This window comes from Amblyomma maculatum, chromosome 2, assembly GCF_055883805.1.
Source record: "Amblyomma maculatum isolate TAMU_Amacu chromosome 2, ASM5588380v1, whole genome shotgun sequence".
Taxonomy (NCBI): Eukaryota; Metazoa; Arthropoda; class Arachnida; order Ixodida; family Ixodidae; genus Amblyomma; species Amblyomma maculatum.
In genome coordinates this window covers 71,236,375-71,257,487 of record NC_139345.1, presented here as the reverse complement: position 1 = coordinate 71,257,487, position 21,113 = coordinate 71,236,375, and the positions used below count along the sequence as shown (strand labels likewise).

Here is a 21,113-nt window from a genome sequence, read left to right as displayed (position 1 = left end):
ATAGTCGCCAACACGTAACTTCCCTCTCAATCCCGCACATAAAAACAAAAATATTTGTGCAATAAATACTTTTCAAGCGCCTGGAAGCCGTTGATATCCTCATCAGTTAGTAAACTACCTTGTTACGTTATGGGATCTAAAATATCCAAATTTTCATCTTATATTTCATTCGGAAAACTCGTTAGAGCCAAGGCGAGGAAGTTCTTTCTTCACTTGAATAACATAGTAAGCCGATCAAAACATTTTATTTGCGTATACAGTTCATTCGGCCGAAAATTCATAGCGGCTGCCGCAGTCCGAATTGAAATAAATTGTCGGAGAAACACGTACGTGATTTTGTGTGAAAATTGAGACGCAGCGTTTCTTTGAGCAGCACTCAAGATGGTGTCATGTCATTTCGCCTGCCATTTAGCATCAATCGTCTGGTCAAATTAGAGGCTATAGTTTCCGATAAGAATCCACATCGACTGCATATTCACCTCTTTTAAGAGCATGGGTCCATTAAGAAGCGAAGTACTGCGTGTTTCTGTCCCCAAACACCAAGTTAACAAAAAGTAATATTATTCCACGAATCAAAAGGCGGTGTTACAGGCGTTTTGCATCTACTCCTAACTTGAAGCTTTAGCGTCCTCCTTTTTCTCACTATCTAGCCTGCAACTGTGTTTCAAGAGCGCACAATTTTTTAACAATGGAAAGCGAACAGTATAGTCTCAAACAGTACTGTTGGCGGAGCACTCAAGAACGGGGCCAGCTTATCGACCCCTTCTTGCTCTAAGTCAGATGCCTCATAAGAGTCTTGGGCCCATTACACATGTAAGCCAAACTGAAAAAAAAACAAACAAAAGAGCAGGTTGTCGTCGCGCAAATAATTTGTACAAACCAGAAGGGTAAAAAAAAAGAAGGAAGACAGTTTGTAGAGGCGTTCTGCACATAGGTGAGCAACGCAGCTTATTGGCCCCAGTGCTGACTCTTCACATAAGAGCAATGTTTTTTTTTTTTGTGTGTGAAACGCTCAAGAACAACTTACTGTTACTACATAACAAGAACACTCTCCGTTACTACATAACAAGAACAGCTCACGTATATTGCAAAGCACTTGTGCATTTTGGTCTTTTATTACACTGCGGTACTGCCTCCATCCACTGCCGTTTGCGCGCCACAATACTGAAGTACTCAGTAGGAGCGCAAACAATGGTCACCGGAGCTTTGTCTCTAACCGGAGGTGTTCTGCTGCTTGCACAAACCTTTTGTTAAGGCCAGTGGAGATTCTGACACTGAAAGGAGCTTATTATGGCACGGGAGTGTGGAATCTGTTTGTCGCGCTGACCACAACAATCGGTGCGCATTGCTTCACTCCCGCTATTATCTTTCCCTCTTTACTACCTACTTGTACTTTGCGCCACACTACTCTTACTGGCGTTCTTTCTATGAGACATTCGCTACAACAGCTGGGGCCAACTTTTGCTGCATTGCAGTCGTAACTCCGCAAGAGAACTTCTCTGCAATGCTGCCTGCATAGATTTGCGTCTGTGATGAACGTATTGTTTTTCTTCTCCCGTTTTCTTTAATTTATGTTCAAGTACATCTATCTGCAGAATATAATTTCCACCCGTAAAAACTACGTTATGGAAAATAGCATGGTATTACAAGCATACAACAGATTTCTTAATAGAGGCTCCTGTTTATTACGCTTTCTGAGCGCGCTCAAATAGTTAATATTGCCGCGAAACCTTCAAAACTGTATTTGTTGTTTTTTAGCAGCCGCCTGCATGTGGCCTTATCACTCTGATTTTGGCACGCATATCAATTCTGTGTTCTTTGTTCGTAAATGCTCAATGTCGCGATACGCATCTTTATCAGTTTCTTTGTCGCGCAAGATGCGCCGAGATCTGTCTCGAAGATTCCGACCACTCGCGTATGTTTTTACAAAGTTCTAGTTTGTAGTAGTAACAGTTTGCAACGTTTTCTAGATGGTTCTGAGCAGCCTTTAAATTCAGCGTTGACGAGTGCTACGGGCATTCTTTGTTCGACGATTGACGAGCACGCTTGCTGCTATCGCCGCCGCCGATTGCTTGGTTCTTTTGTGAGCGTGTCAGCCCAATAAAGAGTTTATTCCAGTAAATAAATGTCCAGCCTCCTCATTTCTCACTAGCGGCCTTGTCGCCATTACGTGACATATAGCACCCTTGCTGATAAGTCATGCGACTTAATTCATGGGTTATTGAAGTCTGATGTGGCGGTAGTGCAGCATGTACTGTTATAGAAGGTGCAAGGTCAAGAAGGCAGCTCCTAACCACTAAGCGACGAAAGGACATGTAGCTCAACTGGCGATAATAGCTGAATGTTTTCCTCCGCGGACTGCCGGTTCGGTACAAACTTAGTGGACGAAGACGTTAAACAGCTGCTCTGAAATGCGGCCGTGTGCCAGCACTGTTGCCTTAGAAAATGCGGCTTTCATTGGAAGAAGGAAGGTCAGCGCTGGTAAAAACGAAGAGATGGAATATATACCGGCTTTTCTGACGCCGCATCTATTTTTTACTTTTTGTTTATTTCCTGTAAAGAAAGTTAGCGGCGTACCTTTTTTTAATGTAGTCGGCTTCCGTAAAGACATTAGATGCCCACTGACGAGCGATTGTATCATGCCCGTAAACGCATTTCTTCTCACAACGAATTGTCACGAATATGCCGTTTTCACAAGTCTACATATAAACCGTTGCTAATTGACTGCATTGTTTTTGGTTAAATAAAAATATATTAAGCAAAACAACGTCTTTCATAGCTACTCTCACTTCAGCCCCAAAGTCTACGCCCGTTTAGAACACAAGCAAGAAGACAAAGAAAGCACAAATAATCTTCGCAAGGCAATGCGGTCATCTGTTGTTCAAAGTGGTCTCGACTTAGGTCGACAAAGTTAGCGGTGTGTATACGCCGTAAAGTGTATCAGAACCTCGAAAAATCCCAGTACTAAGGCAGGTTACCTGCTGAAACCCATTGCCAAACAGTAGGAGCCTCCTGCAGTACTAGGCTGGGAGTGCCATACCTTTCACAGATGAAGGTGACGAGTAAACAAATAGGCAAGTGATGGACTCAGATGGCATTTAGAGAGCAACCGTTATGATGCTCTATCGGTAAAATTAAAAGGAAAATACGTCAATTTCATTAACGATCTCATAACCTACAAAGGTATAATTTATTTGAAATGCACATGCTTTCAAAAAACATTCGGTTCAAACACACACGCACACACACACAAAAAATGTGTAGCTTGCAAAGGTAATACCCGCACTTCAAATGTTTTCTTTTTTTTTTTTGCTAGTCGATCACGTGCGATATGAACTCCCTCATCTTGAATCAAAAAATAAAAGTTTTAGAAAGGCAGACGCTTTACTGCAGAAGATTCACTGATTAGATGCATGGTGTCGGCGGTCGAAGACCTTTCAGAGGTGAAATACAGGAGATTTGTTTGGTTTCGAAAATTATGACGGAACCATATGGTGAAACACCAGGCTGGATATATATCGCAAGTGTGAAACGAAAACGTTAGCTACTGAAGATCAACTAAAGTACCATACATTGCCATATCCTCTTAAGCGTGTGCGCGCTTATAAAGGGAAAATAAAGTGCACTCATAATCAGTGTAAATGACATAAATCATTCCAGATTATTTTTTCAAGTTTTGTTTTCTTCTTTTTGTTTCGTTGGATGCTTAAATTTCTCGACTGCTGGTGTCAGAGAGAAAGACCTATAGCTGCGAACTTGCCTCCTTTTTATTGAATGAGGAGCGCATTACGAAAATGGAATTTAAACGATCTTCTACGTGTACTTGCATACACCAAGGCAAGCATGCCAGCGCTTCTAGTCAAAGAAATCACCAGTCCTATATGTAAGGTAAAAAACAAAACAAAAAAAAAAAACATCCAAGGCAGCGGCGCCCAATCAAGAGAATAATGCAAAAAGCGGTGCACATTTCGTTAACATTACCTTAAAGTGAGGAATCATATCTTGTTTATAGTGAGGTTCCCCAATTGTTTAAAAGACGGACGTCAGACATAATATTTGAAAATGTACTTCCCCAAGGCTATTAGCAGCAGACGTTGTGAAAATAAGAAAACGTGCAGACATATGCCTGGCAAGAAAAAAAAAAAGGCTGTACTACTTAAGCAGATTTAATTTAAGCGACCGCAGAAGGTTGAGGTCTGAAATAGACTAGACGCTGTCAATGCAAATTTGAGTTGCCGTCAATGTCGGCGCAAGCTGTCTTTCCAGATTCTCGCCGAAGGCTTGTACACGAGCGCAATAAAGCAGCAACCAAAGAGCGCTCTCAATAAGTGGGCAGGCGCTTCAATTTGCAGCTTGAAAACAAAAAAAGAAGAAAAAAAGAAAAAAACTAACCCTCGTATGCACTCATGATGGCGAAGCCATGCCCTTATTTTCTGTTTTAGTGCTACATATTGACGTTCTGAAGGAGGAGACACGCACGCCAAAACTTATAATATAAAGTCAGCACCCGTGTCTATCGTAGACTAGAAAGGTAGCGAAACCAGGGAGCATTGTTACGCGGTTTGTGAAGTGCAATAAAAGATACGGAATGGTTGTTGTGCCTGATTTACTTTCTTAAACAACTGTGTGCTACGCCAGAAAGGGTTGTGAAATATTTTTGAGTGTTTCCAATAATTTGGGGAACTATTCAATGGAGTCTTATTTATTGTCAGCATGCTCTGCTTGTGCGCATGTGGTGTCCACTTCTTTCTTGTGTCGTCTTCATTGTGCCGTAGTGGTTTTCAAGTCATGAACCAACTCTTCCCGCAAATCGTCATTCTTAAATGCTGTGCTTGAGGTGCAGTATGCAAAGGCTGTAGCCTTCTATAAAAACGCCAGTCGCTGTTCTGAAGAAATCCGTCTCGTCTCATGGCTATATAATCAGCAGCCGTTTTTGGAATCAATAGAGGTTGAAGCGTAGAAGTCCCTTGATTCCTCCTTCATGGGCTGTCCTTTGTTGCACTTCGTCTTCTACAAAACCTACTGTCTTTAGCACCGTTTTTGGTACAAAAATGAATCTATGAATATTCGTATTGGTGGTCGTAACCTAAATCGGGATGCAATATTCTAGCCGCAAATAAAATAGCTTAAAATATATTGAATCATTTACGACAAACGGTGCTAAACAAGCCATTTTTAGGCAACCCATTACTTCACTAATATTAATAAATAGAAAAGCAATTTTAGTATTCCATGAAATATTGTCATTCAACCAAACATCTCGAGATGTATAGTTGCTTTAGTTTGTATTTTGATATCTTATAACCTCACACATATTGTAAATCGTAAATTGGTCAGAATATCACGTCTTTTGTTTTAGAATTTTGAAAGTGTGCAAATATATTTAAAGCTGTTAATTCACGATATGTTCTAGATCAGGCAGGGAGCAAGCTATAAAGATCAGGTTGGTGTCATCTGTATAAAGATAGTTCATAGTTCTTACTGTACCGGAAAACACGACACAAATGAAGAATGCGCTCAGCACAAGCGCTGTAATCCTATACGAAGTGCCAAGCGCGAAGAACGAATAAAAAATAGCGCAAATTGCCACATTAATACTTGACTAAGTCGGGTAATGCAGGTGTTTCAGAGGTATCATCAATGCATCTGCAGCATCTATAGGCTTGTAGTGTCCTGTTCTGTGTCTACTCATGGCAGTCGGGGAAGAGGGGATTCTGGCATTTCAGTAGCGAACAAAGGGTCACTGATGTTTATTATACCGCAGTACAACTAAGAGTGTTGAGTGTTGTATGGCCAAGAGGGGTGAAGCAAGGGGGCTGGGCCTTCCGGCCCTTTAAATACAGCTCGGTAGGCCGTGTATAATTAGCCATGGTTGCTCGATGACGATTTGAAAACCGGCTAGGTACAGCTGAAAATAACCGCTTCAATTATTAATCTCTGAGGAATGTCCTGCATTAAAACCTTATACTCGCAGAGCATATACTGTCGTGTACACATTAATAATCGTAATAATCGTGAACGGGACCTAAAGATTACTTTTTAAGAGCATAATGTGAAAACATTAGAGGTTAGCTTGGTATAATTGGTATATAACTGGTCGCTCTAATTACAACTTCTATCAGGTAGGTGCCGCTGTAAATGCAATTTGCCAACTGCGGTGTGTAAGCTTCTGGCACGAAGTCTCCAACTGCTGCAGTCAACAGACATCCGTTGATGGATTCGAACTGCTAACTCGGCAGCTGTCAGAAAAGAAAGTAACGTATGTTACTTTCCCATCTGATAGTTTTGGAGTTGGAACTTCAATCCATTCACGGATGCTCCATCAACCTTACTGTCCAACGGTTGCCGAGTCAGCGCATCTCAAATGATTGTTAAGAAACCTGAGAGTCTGTTCAATTAGGGAAGCCCTTTAAAATGATTACTATCCTCTTATTTGTTGTTTGTAGGAATTTGTAGCAGTAGTGTACCTGAGCTGAGCTTGCCTGATGCTGTGGCGAGATCTATTCATTATCAGCTACTATGACCGCGCACTTTACGCTGCCCCAACAAGCACTGTCTGCTTGAACGAAACTGTACAGCCCACTAGATCCTTGAGCCTGAACATCAGGCTTACAGAAGTTTGAAATAAATATTCCCCGTGGAGCTGGAGAACACGTTCGTCGCTTCCCTTTCACTGTTCTCATCCGCAATCACACGGGCTTGCAGAGTCCTCGTTGCTAACATGAAATGTTATCACATTGGCGACCTTGGTTGGCATATCGTGTATATGAAACGACTTATGAAAAGTTCTGGATCCCCTGGCACATTATTTTAACATACATTGAGAGCCTTACTGTCATTACATACTTCATTTTACCGCAGCCAGACGAACATGCCTCGAAGGCGTAAGAGCACTGATAGCATGTATAACTCGCAACCAACAGGTCAGAGGTTCGAGTTCATCTAGTGATCATCTATGTTTATTTTAAGTGACGTCCCGATTAGTGACGTAATGACTAAATCACAGCCCGGGCAAACCAATAGAGCTATTGCAGTCACGCCGAAGACGCACGGCTTCCCGCCTCACCAATCTTTCAACTCTGTGGCGCTAAAAAGCATGTACAGAGTCGATCACAGCACCAACACGGCTCTTGGTAGCCACGCACGTTCTTAACGCTATTGCACATAACGCGATCGTGACTCAATGCAGAGTGGTGCACGACTATGGGAACCTCCAAGTGGAGCCAGTGGTGCAAGTGGTGCTAAGTGCTGTGCCAGTGTTAGTGGACTCGTTGCTTGCACCCACCATGTCAGCGTCACCTGGAATGGGCGACATAATTTGATGATAAATATACTTGAAAGGTTAGCTTATATCAACACTTCAATAACAAGCGAAGATTCCAAGCAGGCTTGTTGTCGACACCCTGTCCTCATTTGGCACATAAAATTCTCGTTGTGAAACGTATGCCTAATGTTTTTATAGTGCCTTTTTTTTTATTCTGAGCACATGAGATCAGGCTACTGAACATCACGTATGCATTTATAGACTATTGTACACTTGGTGTAGCACAAGCTAGGCAGAATTGATTTCTGCTAAGGTAATAATAAATGAAACAACAAGTCCTATTTTGCACATTTACTCGGAAGAAGAGAATACAAAAATAAAGTGAAGGTGAATCACACAGCTATCAAAATTCTCAATAACATCGATCCTGTATCCGTGATCGCGCGACTGGCGCAGCGATGATGAAAGGCTGTGGGCAGAAGAGGCGGGGGCTGAAGCAATTTGGTGGGGCTGCTTGGCGTCTGGCTGCGTGGTAACCGATAAAAGGCAGTGGTTGATTGCACCGAGTGAAAACCGCTAACTGATGATTTTCAATGCGGCGGCAGGATATCCGTCAATGCCCTAATTTGTTGCCCACTTTTAGCTTCTTATCTCTTTTTAGCAGCTACACCGTGCAGTCGACACTCGGCGGATATTGTTAGACATTGGAGGGCTGCAACTCACGTGGTCGTCACTTCACCAATTTTATTGTTTTCCGCTCTGCTTTCGATTATAAACACGCCCGCTGCCGGAAATAGCACTGGTCGTGTTTCTTGGCAGCCTGACTGAAAACATTTCTTGATTCTAAAGGCAGCCATGAGTGCTCTGCAGCTTCTTTTGCTTCTGGGCTTGTCTGGGGTTCTTGCTACGTGAGTATTCTATGTTATATGTCGCACAGTACAATCAATGTTCATTTACAAACAAGACTGTCCTCTTTTTGATGAGTAGCATGTTTTTGGAACTATAGAGCCATTTTTTAGTTTTCATATTTCATAGTTTCTGCTAGCTAAATGTGCTATTTTCGTGGTAACAGGGGTCGCGGCCGAGCTTAATGGCCGATCTGGCGAGGCAGCCTTCTCTTCAAATTGTGGGGGTCTTTTAATTCGCAACTGATTGGAAGATGAACTCACCTAAGCCACGAAACAGTAGCGGGGAATTTGAGAGTAGAGGGGGGGGGGGGGTAGTTCTTTATTGGCACCGAAGAGTTCATATTATTTAGTAGGTAATAAACGAGAATGGCAACACCTGCAAGAATTGTCTAAGTGAAATACGTGTTTATTATATGTGACTCCTATGCTTTCCGCATTACGAAAATATTCGGTAGAGCTCACGTGTACCGGGTTGAGAGAATTCAAGTTCTTGAGAAATATGTTTGCTAAACATTATGAATGTCGTCTGGGAAAAAAGAAATGTCCTCTAGGAAAGGAAGTAATGTGTAGTTGTGATGTTCTAGGATACCATGTATAAAAACAATATGACGCTAAATTTTGACTTTATATATATATGTAAGATGATGTGTCATTACGAGATGGCCTGTCCTGATGCCATGCTTTTTCGACTTTAAATTATCATACATGGTTATGTACAAAGTTTAACGCCTTGCGACAAACGCTGGGGTTCAGAGGAAGGGCTATAATTGGAAATGATGGAATGAAGGCAAGATTATGCCCTATAAAAGCTCTGTTTTTCCATTTTTGCCGCTTTTTTTCATACTCAGTGCCAATTGTGATAGCACAATTAGCAAGTGAACAGAATAGATACAGGGGGCCTATCACAATGCCTAGCTATTATTTGGGTAGTAGAAATCAGAGAAGTGCGTTATGTAGACGGCTTTTACTAAAATTGATGAGTAGCTGCAGGGCAGTTGCCTGACAGAAAAACAACTCAGCCTTATACACAAACAAGCACCACCATAGAGGCCAGGATCTTTCAACGAAAACCTTACTCTGTGTGGTATGACGAGCAATATGCAGTAAAAGACATTCAATGGTGTCCAACATTCTACTCTCTTTATGTTCAGTGAGTTGTGGAGCCAGGAGTACAGAGAACACGGTCGTTGCCTTGACAGAGTGAGTATGCTATCATAAAGCAATATAAAAAGAAGGGAGGCTTTTCTGCGATCAAATTATTGTAGAATAAATCAGGGGACGCTCTAGCTTTAACTTAGAAATATTCGCGATAGCTTCTTTATTATCGCCTTTTATATTTTACATTTTTGTTACAATAATAGATTGGTTTTCAGGAAAGGAAAGGTTCAGTATCTGTCAGACTTCTCCATGGACTCCTGAACCGCACAGTAAGGGAAGGGAGGAAAGTGGGAGTGAAATTGCGTTGCCCTTTTTGGGCAACGCAATGCATTAGTCGTTTGCCTGTAACAACATTTAATTCTGGACGATGTTTTTTTATATCGAGTTGGATTTTGCGGAGGGAATGCGCAGTAAATGTCTCACTTCTCAGTGGACACCTAAACCTACAATTTACGCCACAAAATAGGAGGTACATATTTCATCAGTACAAGTCCCAGTCGGACACTAGCTTCAACTTGACTAATTGATAGATGCTAAATTAAAACCAAGGTAAAATGCCACCACCCATATCTCTGCACAAAGAACGGTTGCTTCATAATTTTGATACGAAGTCATGTGCGTGCATTTTACGACTCGTTTGATCTGGGGCAACTGCTTTTAGGGCGAAGGATCCCAATATTCTATAAGATAAAGAAAATGGCGAAGTGTTAACCACACTTAACTGAGTTTATAACCAGAAAAAGTCCCCATTGCATTGGCTTAGTGGTTAAGGCGCGCTCAGCTACTGAACTCAAAAAACCGTGTTCGGACCTGACCGGTTCGCATCGCTCCGCTCCGATGTTCTTTTTTCTTTTTTTTTTGTATGTGAAAGTGCTGCACACGAAATACGTAAGACACCATAAAAACGACCAAGTCCTGATTTAACCTTGCCAGGCTCTCAAAATCATTCGGAGACCCATGACGGACTCGGGAGTTTCGTTTTAAAACATACTTATCCCCACTCAGATGCTTAAGGCGAACAAACCGGGGTGGTGCCTCGTGAAAAGATACTTGCTACAAAGTAGAGATAGTTAAAAACAATTTTATTACAGGGTTTGGGGACGTCACGGAACTATCAGCGTGCGGTCGGCTATTCAGCCTGCGTTCCTCCGCTGTTCCACACCTTCATCTTCATTCCACTGCGTCTGAGCGTTGCGTCTCAATATCATTATCCCCACTCAGGGGTTAAGAAAACGTAGACGAGGTGGGGCATCGTGAAGAGATCAAGGTCATTCACCGACACGTGGAGAACTCTGGAGTTGCAGCTCGGAGAATAGAGCTTCCCCTCTAAAATTAGCAGAATATTTTAGTTTCGCCATAAGAGAAGCCGCGCGATAGCGCGCCTTAAGCGTTCTGCCTATTTTAAAGCAAGGTACTTGTTCACGAACAAGGAACCGCAATGAAAACCGGCAAACTGGAGCCATTAACGCTGTTGCATCATATTTTAAAGATGAAGAATTTATCTCCGCAGTGTTATATTTGACTGCCGTCTACGGCGGTGGCGGCGGCTTATCATCGTAACGATTTTTTAGGCACGTAGAGCAATTAGCAGGACACTGATTCTTCTACACCTCGCTAAATGAACTTCCAGGGGTACCCCTTTTATTAGTAGTAACTTTTTTCTTTTCACACATGGCAGGAAATTTTGATTATTAGTGCCAGGGGAAGAGAATGCACCCTTCCTCTCCAACAGTACTTAAACCTCCTCGAAATGTTTCGCTCCTGGAGAACTTCTGAAGCCAGGTTTGTCTCAACTAATCAGGTTTGGAGGACACGCAGAGGGTTTCAATACGAAGAATATTGGACAGTATACATCAGTTAGGTGTCTTAAAGATGCATGTATGAACTGTATTATCTCTACCTGTGATATAAAGCAGACGTTATGCTCCGTCAGTCTGCCTCATTCCACTATCAAACACGGGCGAACTGAAGTGGGTGAAAGTTTCGGTATATGTATAGGCATTCATCATATTTGTTCTGATTATCGTATTAATCTGAAAAGTTGTACTACTAACAAAAGAGGATGCGTTATTCCAATAACTGTGCAGCTTACTTTGAAACAAAGCTCTCACAATAGCTCAGATCATACCCACATCCACACTTGCTGCCTTCTTATCATGTTTAAATAGACCAAACCTGCATTGCTAATGTACGTATTGCTATATCTTGCGAAACGAGATAATATTTGTGATTTAATTCCAAGTGTGATGCACCAGAATACTTCCGTGCCCCACAGCGGTGAAAAACTGTTTAACACGCTCGACTGCTGAACTCAAGGACACAGAATCCAATCCAGGACGCGACAGTCGCTTTCACTTTACTATGGAGGCAAAAAGCGAGGCGCCTGTGCACTGTGCAATGTCTGGATGCAAGGATGCCCCTGGAGGGGGAAACGTTAAAAGCCCATTACTACGTCACACTTTAAGCCTGAGTCGCTAAAGAAGCGTAACCTATAAACGAAACCAAGCCACATCAAAATGCTTTTCTGCGGGAAAAAAAGAGCAAGTTGTGCCAATGTAGAGAACAACTAGATTTTTTCTTCTATTGCCACGACTGAATCGACTATCCCAAATTCATAAACCGGATTTTGAACCGCAATGACGAAAATGTACTATTTTCACCCTCCAGTTAACGTGAAATTCTGGCTGCCTTTTTTGTTATATCACCAGCTATTAACGGCTTAATATGTGTGGCGAAGAGTCCAGTTTCAGTACACATTACAGGTGTGCGGGTAGCTTGATTCATGTTATATTCGAGAGTGCAATCTTCCTCCGCAGAGGGAAACATTGTATCGAAGAAATTCGAAGCAGTACATTTTGATGATTGCAACCGAGTACTTTAAATCATTTGGCTTCGAACTTAAAATGTAAATCACATCAATATATTCTAAAGCTGTCAAGTTTTTAGCTGCTTCTTATTGTTTTTTAAATCCAAAGGTACAGTCGCATCCATTGTTTTCTTTGGTGTCAGTATCCTTTGGTTACGTATCATAATGCGCGTTAGATACACGGTAGGAGTATAGATAACAATTGCTTTCAATTTCGGATCTGCCATATGTTTTTTTTTTGTTTTTTTTACGGCTTAACAGTAGGTTTTGCTTATCTGCGTGCTCAATAATCAAATGGAATTCTTTTCCAGTGCCAGCCAAACGAATGCCCAAGCGGGTGCAGTGGTAACTGCAGCTGCTATCGCAGATTCGACTTCCCAGACCATGGTTATTGCCTTGATCCATCAAAGCCAATTCCGGATTCCTTCAGGACCTTGGGCGCTACGAACAGCGCTTGATAAAGCTAATCGAATGCGTCCTTGCGGTAGTGTACGAAGTCACTTTTGATGAATAAAAAGGCTTTGACGGAAATGGAAAACAGCAGACATTAAGTCCCCTGAAGCCTGTCAGATTGTCAAAATCTAGCCATGATTTCATGAAAGAAGGCGCTAATATTTGACCTTTTATCGTCGGCTTGATTTCCCGTGCATAGCGCAATATAAGTGCTACAGCTTTTGATAATAAATATGTTTTCTCGACTTTGTAGGCCCTCAACGCATCGATGAGCAGCGCCGCTTCTTATGATGTACATTGTGGCAGTGGCAGTAAGCAACAAAGCGCGGCGCTGACCGTGCGTCCCGCAATATACTGCGTGCATTGTACTTTGGAGATGACCGAAAATGCCGCGGATGTCTCCATAAAGGAAACGTTATTAAGGATGACAAACGTTTTATTTACGTCTACATCAGTGTAGTCGGCTACTGACCTACAAGTTACATTTGATCGCGAAATTCGCTTCCCTAGTGAGCGACAACATCGTGTTCAATATGTATCTCTAGTTATTTATTTATTTATTTAGAACATACTGCAGGCCTACAGTAGGCCCAAGCAGGAGGGGCGAATACATAATATATGCAAAAAGAACAGGATCAGCAAAATTGAAAAATGGTAAATACAAGTTGTAACACAAAATACAACAATAAATACAAGGCTCAGATGCAAAATACAAAAAGTAAACGTGGAAATAAATGGCTCTCAAATTAAATGCTGTGAAGAAAATGAGTCAAAAGTATCAGCTCTGGTTAAAAGGTCTGGCGGACACCTGTTCCACTCCTCAATGGTGCGTGGAAAAAATGAGTATTTAAAGGCGTTAATCCTAGCACTGTAAGGGGTTAATGATTGTGCAGGATGATTTCGTGTTTTGCGCGTAGTGTTAGGTCTAAGGAAGGGGTCTGCATTCATAGACAGTTTATGGTTTTTTAGTAAGAAAAGTAGTTTCAGTCTTTGCATTTTCCGGCGCAGCTGTAATGTTTCAATACCGTGAGTTCTCATGAGGGGCGTTGGTGGGTCAGTTACACGATACTTAGAAAAAATAAAACGGACGGTTTTGCGTTGAATCATTTCAAGGGCCTCGATGTTACGTTTAGTGTAGGGATCCCAGACGGTGCACGCATATTCTAGTGATGGCCTTATTATTGAAGTTCGCTGTCTAGTGATATACTGTAATTATACGCTTAAAATACGCTGAAGTACTATCAGCACTAAATAAATTGGCGCACTCAGTGACCTTGTTGTCGGTAAAAACATTAAAAGGTTATTTATCATATTACGGCGCTACTGCATATGCAATTTAAAGTAAAACCATCTTTTGCCCCATTGAGGACTCTTTTGCAGCTAAAGGCAACGAGCGATGTTCGTGAATAAGGATCTAGCCATTGATGGAATAAAGCAGTGAAGGAGAGAAGGCCATAAGGCAACTCTGTGCGACTACTCGGACCTGGAGTATCTGAGCGTTCTGCTTCAACGGGAGCGAGCAGCGGCTACGACCAATAGTGTCCAGGAATAAGGACTACCGCCATACATCCCGCTTCCCTTAAGACACATACCAGTGAATACACTCCCCCCCGACCACTCCTTGCCTGCTAGCGGGAAAACGCAAGGTGTGGCAGATGAAACGAGGATCTGAGCGCTTTGATCAATTACCCGCGTCATGATCAGAGTGGGTCGACACCACTGATCTTTAAAGGGTCGTCTGCCGATTTTGAAGAGATAGCTTCACTATGCGAGGTAAAGCCAAGGCCACCTTGTGCTTCTGATTACAGTGAAACAGCTTCGAAATCAAGTTGCACGTTCGCCCGAAACTTTGGGTGCCCTGTTTATATCAATTGTAAAGGGTAAGGTCAAATGCCAACTGACGTGGGAAGCAGCTTAACGCGTGAGCACCTGCGTGGCGAGACACATGGTCGCCGACGTCAATATCGAATATATATAGAGGCGCGACGTGCGCCGTGCGCCTAGGCATAGGGGCTCTATGCTCAGGGACATCACCTGCTCGCTGGTTCATGAGACTGAAGAAATATAAGCTCACTGATACCAGGCTACGGTTCCTATAATTTATTTCGGTTCTTATGTAATGCTTGCGCTGCGTTTATGTGCGAGTATGAGTTTTACACTCATAAAATCTGGGTCGAAAATGGGGTGTTCCGTGTGAGGGGCGTCGAGCCACAGAGGCGCTCATCCCTAATAAAAAATCTTGTTTTGGGTCAAACCGGTTTTATCGGTCCGGTATAATACGGCATAAATATCATTTCGATATGACCCGTCCTATAGGAAGTTTAAACAGCTTTATAGCGGACCGACATAAATCTCGAATGGAACAGACATCTCCGGTATGAATCTCGATCAGAGTGGAGTGGTACGGTATGAAGCTAACACCGGACAGGCCATTTCCGGTATGCACCTCATACCGGACATGACGATCCGATTTGGTGCTCCTATACCGGACAGAGTCCGGGCTAACTCAATCTGGACGAAGCCGTCGTTTATGGAACTGATACCGGACACAGTATTTCCGCTTCTCAACTCAAGCCGAACCGATCGATGAAGAACAACCAGAACTGCCATAGCTGAGCACGCCAGCTCGATAAATAAGCATGAAAACATACACAACATCCTTTACAACGTTTTTGTATATGGGAGGTATGCGCTGTTTCACAACTATCTCGAATATATGAAGCAGTCGAAATGTGCCCTAGCAGGTATATACACGCATCGCATCGCATTTGATCCTTTGTCCCCATGAGTGCATGCATTCCACACAAGAAAATCACGCAGCTCGTCCGATCCTCTGCGACAACAAGTGGCTTCAACGCGAAAGTTCAAGAAAGAATTATATTCTCGAGCATTATTGACACACATCGCTCACTACGAATTACACAAAGATGGCCATATATCGGGAGACAGATTCTTGAACGTCCACATATACACAAAGCTTACTCAGAAGTGCATTCATTGACGTCGCTTCTCCGCAGGCAGCATGTGACGCTCATATACGCTGTATGACAAACATTATTGTGCTAGATAACTCTGTATGAAGCCTACATTACGTGCATTCGAAGGCGATGACAAAACAATTAGCACAAGTAAATTAGCATATTCTGAGATGCGTGCAAGAAAACAATGTAATACAATGATGCGGAATATTGGTGACCCTTCATGTGAGCCAGGAAAAAGATTCAATTTGTTTAGAGGACGATCGGTGAATAATGACCACAATTTCTACACCCGGGGAAGTTATACAAAGTCCAGAAAAGCAAATTTCACTAAAAAAAGAGAAATATAACACCCAATACCTGGAGTGACGCAATAGCGAATGGGCGCAGGATCGTAGGATCCGTTGGAGCTGGAATAGCGGCCGTCGGTGGCCGCGCAAACAGGTTCAGTGCCGAACATGGAATTAATTACGAGAACGGTTTGATGTGGACTCGAAATATGAGGATTGCGTATCCACTGAACCTCCTGCTTGGCAGCATCTTCAAGGTGGTTCATTCCACTGTGGGTATACATCTGCTACTTAGAACTGTATATTAAGGGAACGTATGATTAAAGGCTTCAATTAGGTCATTAGAAGTTCGGGCATGGTTGGGTTTGTGTTGTGAGGTTTAACGTTCCAAAGCGACTGCGATTATGAGAGGCGCCACAGTGGATGCCTCCGGAAATTTCGGCCACCTGGGGTTCTTTACCAAGCACTGGCATGGCACAGCAAACAGGCGCCTTCCTTTTCGCCTTCATCGAAAAACTACCACTGCGAAGTCGAGATTCGATCCCGCTATCTTGGTTTCATTAATCGAACGCCATTAGCAATGAGATAGAGCTGTGCAGCAAAATTTTGTTTGGTAACTTTTCTCATTTAGTTAGGTGGCGCTGGATGTGGTGTTAGAAGCGTCAATAAGGATACAGGGTTTGGCAAAGCTACCGTGCCTCCGTTACTTCCAGCCCTCTTGATCTCTTACCCGTCCTGTCAGACGAAACACAACTTCATCAAGCATCTGCCTCGTTATCACTATCTTAAGCATTGAAGATATAACATTGCTAAAATGAAATACCTAGGATATTAAGCCACAGAAATTGACTTGCTTCATGTACTGCCTCATTATAAATTTTCTTCTGGAGCCGGTTCTGTATGAAACTAAGAGAGGATAAGTAAATCCATGTCCGTTATGAAGGCGAACAGCTATTTTTAAGCTTATTTTAAAAGAATTACGGCTCGATGACGGAAACCTTATAAAACAAGTTGCTTTGCTAGCTTAAACTAAAACAAATTGCTGAATCGAATTAGTCCAGTTCGCCTAAACACGCTTGGTCGTGCGCAAAAACGCACTCTCATTTGAGCCAATCAAATTATAACGGCTTAAGTCTTTTGCTAATGCAATTACTGGTATTGGCAAATTCGACAGGTGCCAAAGGAAAGCAGAGGCCGGAAAGTAGTGGCTTCAAGGTTCGTAAAGTAGGACGTCTTGGAATCACGGCTGCGCATTCGTACCTCAAGTCAAGTCGGTTGAGGGCCAGGCTATGCACGGCTAAATCTTATTACGTGAAGACAGCGTCTTTTGGAGCTCTGCGTTCTTACCTCTTCCTGCTCTTCGTGCGGAAGCGCCGACACCTGGCCCTGTCAAAGACATAATGCGATTACTCAGCAGCAAAGTTCACTGCGGAGAACAAGGCCCGGTCTTCGCAGCCCGAAACGCCGAAGGGAAACTCGCGAAGCGAATGAAAGATGTCTCATTCATCTGTAACGAAATAAGGGAATTGCGTTTTTGTCCTGAAGGAAAAATTGAGACACACAGACACCACATCCTCCTCCGCTGGAATCCTTAAATAGGAGGATAAACATTTGCGTAGAGTTGAATGCAGTTGACAGCAGTTTCGTTATTAATCGGAATGGCCCCATCTGACATACTGCAATCGACATGCTTGCTTTTATTCACACTCATTTGCTCCCGTTTCCACATTTTTCAGACGGTAGGTCTGTTTCAAGCTCCTGCATATCACGTTATACATGACTAATTTTTCCAAATTCAGGAGTGCTTTTCTTCTAATACCGTTTTTTGAAATTTTGTAGCCACAAAAACCTTCGTGTCTGCATGAGCTCTACACGTCGCCACTTTCCCTGTGGGTCGAACGTTAATCGCACGGGAAAGAAACCGCACGAAATATTACTACTCCACACGGTGACCCGTGCCTTCTGTTGGCCAAACAAATGCGCGCGCTAGTGCGAAAGCTTCGTTCCTTTTTTGTGTGTGTAAAGAAACGTTCTGATATAATTCTACCGCTGTGACATCTTCTGCCATGCCGCGATGATATGAGACTCTAATGTCAAGGGCTTGCGTGCAGCATTACGTATTTGATGCTTGATTGTCGTGACTCCTTAATGAGTTATCTAGCTGTGCGTTTCATGCAGTTGTCCTACACAAAATGAAAAGTTATGATGATGGACTAAGAAGAACGTTCACAGTTTTATAAGATCCCATTTGGGCTAAGTGACTTTTTATCCAATAAATATCAAAGCCGAAACTGACCTAAAACGAGGAGTGATTTGCACTGTGAGCGCCCTGGCACAAAGGAAAGTAAATATCCTTTGGTGTGGTCACTGTGAAATAACTGTGTAATATGGTTGACTAAGAAGTAAAAGAAAAACAATCCTATACCATCGGTGGGATACGAGCCCGCGACCTCTGAGCTTTCCTTTCGGTGATAACGGCAGAGCTTCTACTTTCTTAGATATTTCTGTTGCGTGTAGCCTATTCTTGAGAGTGTTCGCTAGCTCTCCCCCCCCCCCCCTCTTCAAAACCGGCCGACGTGAAACGTCTTTTCTGTACAGTTATATTCACAATGAACAATTTTTTTTACATTGCTAAATAAAAAATACAACAAATATCCCCTATGCTTTCCTTTGTGTCAGTGACTTTTGGCTTCTTTACTGTGCGGTTGTGGACGTAATTCTAAATTCCGGATGCGCTAAATATAGCTCCCAGCCTTAGACACTGAGATATCATTAAGCTAGTAAAAGTGTACAGTTTCTTCCGGCTGCGTTTTCAGCGAGGAAGTTACATCATTGTTTTCCGGTATGCTCCATAAATAGTTGCCGGCCTTTGAAGCAAAGTTCGTTCAGCGAGCAAACAGGTTTTCTCACTAATTAGCCAAGCTACAACCATGAGCTATAAAAAACGCTATCACAGTAGCTAAAGCTATGCCCTATTTTATTAGGTTCCTTTGTCTACAAACAGATAAGTAAACTTGATTCTGACTGTAATTTTTATAAGATTTTCTGGTAGTTATTTCTAATATTCACTTAGCATTCAAACCAAAGGCGTCCGTTCTTCATTTCGTACATTCACTATCCAGGCTGGTTTGAAATAAAAGTGCTTATACTGAAAATAAACTATCGCCACCGCAGAAACTTACGTCTGCAAATAAGGCCACTGAGAAACACTTATCACTAACCAAATTATTTATTAGAACCCGACGTTTCGGGACCAACTCGGTTCCTTCTGTTTCTTTTCCGTGTTTCTAAACTTTTGTTTCAAGTACCCAACCAGGCGGAGGTCCGTCGAGGATGTTCTCGTTCAAATAAAGACAGTATGGTATACTGTTTTCTTGTTTTCTAATCGGTTATTAGCATAAATTTGTTGTTGTGGTCTCTGTGAGGTATCGTGGCATTTTAAATGCACAAATGTATTGGCAACAGGTTAGGAAACGAACGTTAACCTGTAGGCTGCCCCCCCCCCCCCCCCCCCCCCCATTCTTCGCATTCTCAATAAAGCAAGCATAAAATTATCTTTTGCTGCGCATTTAAATTCAGTAGCTGTATGACAATATCCGCCGAAATTCATGGTGTAGCTCACTGCATTATGTACATTCGGATTCATTAGGGACACTTGAAAAATGCTTTGTAGACATCCACAACGGTCAGTCGCAAATCTTAGTTACAAATTTTACCGCTGAGCCTCGACACTTTTTCCGCGCTACTGCAATGGCGTTCTAACACTTCGCTGATGTTTCTGAATGTTTCGCGTGTGCAGCTGTGCTATGTCGGGATACATTTTCAGATCGACTTGATATTAGCCCCATATTGTTGGCTACGCAGTTCGTGACCTATCTGCTCTATTGCTGTACTATAGGTTTTGCTTCGCATCTTCGTCCGAGGGAAGCATCGAGTAATTACATCCGATGATGCCTGCCCTATACGCCAACAGATGGACCGAATTTCCCTGAAAGAGCGTGATGTATACAGATGCAAGTGACAGAGGTTCCTAATGACGGCGCAATAGAACAGTCAAACAGCATTTGGTCGTCGCCTGTTATTAAAAATAAACAACAAAAAAACGTGACTCTGCAGTTTTGTGTCGATTACAGGAAGATGAATACCAACCCTAGAAAGGCCATTTATCTACTGCTCCGCCGAGATGACTCACTCGACAGACTGCACTATGCCAAGTGCCTTTCCTCAATAAACATAAAAAGCGTGTTTGGCAGATTCAGGTTGGTGAACAAGACCGCGAGAAAAGATATTTCATCACACCCGATAGCCTACATGAATTTGTGGTCCTGCCTTTCGGATCTACGTTCAACGCCAACGACGTTCCAACGGGTGATGGACACTGTTCATTGTTGGCTTTAAGTGAAAAACCCGTTTAGTCTACCTGAATGATGTGTTTTCTGAAACCTTCGACCAACATCTCCAACGTCTGCGAAGAGTGTTGCATGCTTTGCGCTTGACCAATTTAATGCTCCAGCCTGAAATATATCCCTTCGGATTTAAACAGCTCAAGTTTCTAGGCCACCCTGTGGCCATCGACGGTGTCCGACCCGATCCCGGCAAAACTGCAGCAGTAGCAGGCTTTCCCGTTCCTGCCACAAGGAAAGAATTCAAACGCTTCCTGTGTCCGTGCGCCTACTACCGACGATTTATGGCCGACTTCTCCACATTTTCCGAACTCCTGACCCGTCTAACCAGCAGTGATATACCGTTTGTCTGGAGTGAAGAACGGTAAAAGGCTCTTAATAACTGCGTAGACTGATACAAACTACACATGTGCTGGCTCACTTTGATGAGGACGCCGACACTGAAATACACACCGACGCAAGCAACATCGGTTTTGGAGCTCTCCTCCTCCAACACCAAGACAGCGTCGAACGCCTGATCGCGTATGTGAGTCGCAATCTCTCGCTTGCCAAAATGACGTACTACTTCGAAAAAGTAGTAGTTAATTGCATTGTAGCCAAAACGACCTCGCGGTCACGTGGGATACGATAAAATTTGGACTTTAACATATGGGCGCCTTTTCAAAACGGTAACTTATCGTCATTCTTTGTGCTGGCTGGCCAATCACCGGCATCCGTAGGGCCGCTTAGCATAGAGGAGCCTCCGCTTACAGGACTTTGACTGCACATTGTATACAAATCTGCCCGCAAGCAC

The 21,113-nt window shown here is 42.8% G+C and overlaps 1 long non-coding RNA gene across 1 annotated transcript; it reads left to right on the top strand.

Moving 5' to 3' along the window:
* The first annotated feature begins 8,050 nt into the window (after nucleotides 1–8,050).
* Nucleotides 8,051–12,734, top strand: LOC146198944 (uncharacterized). Its single transcript, XR_014704739.1, has 3 exons — nucleotides 8,051–8,172; nucleotides 9,324–9,372; nucleotides 12,508–12,734. It is a non-coding gene; the product is annotated as an uncharacterized LOC146198944 (long non-coding RNA).
* Nucleotides 12,735–21,113: the final 8,379 nt, after the last annotated feature.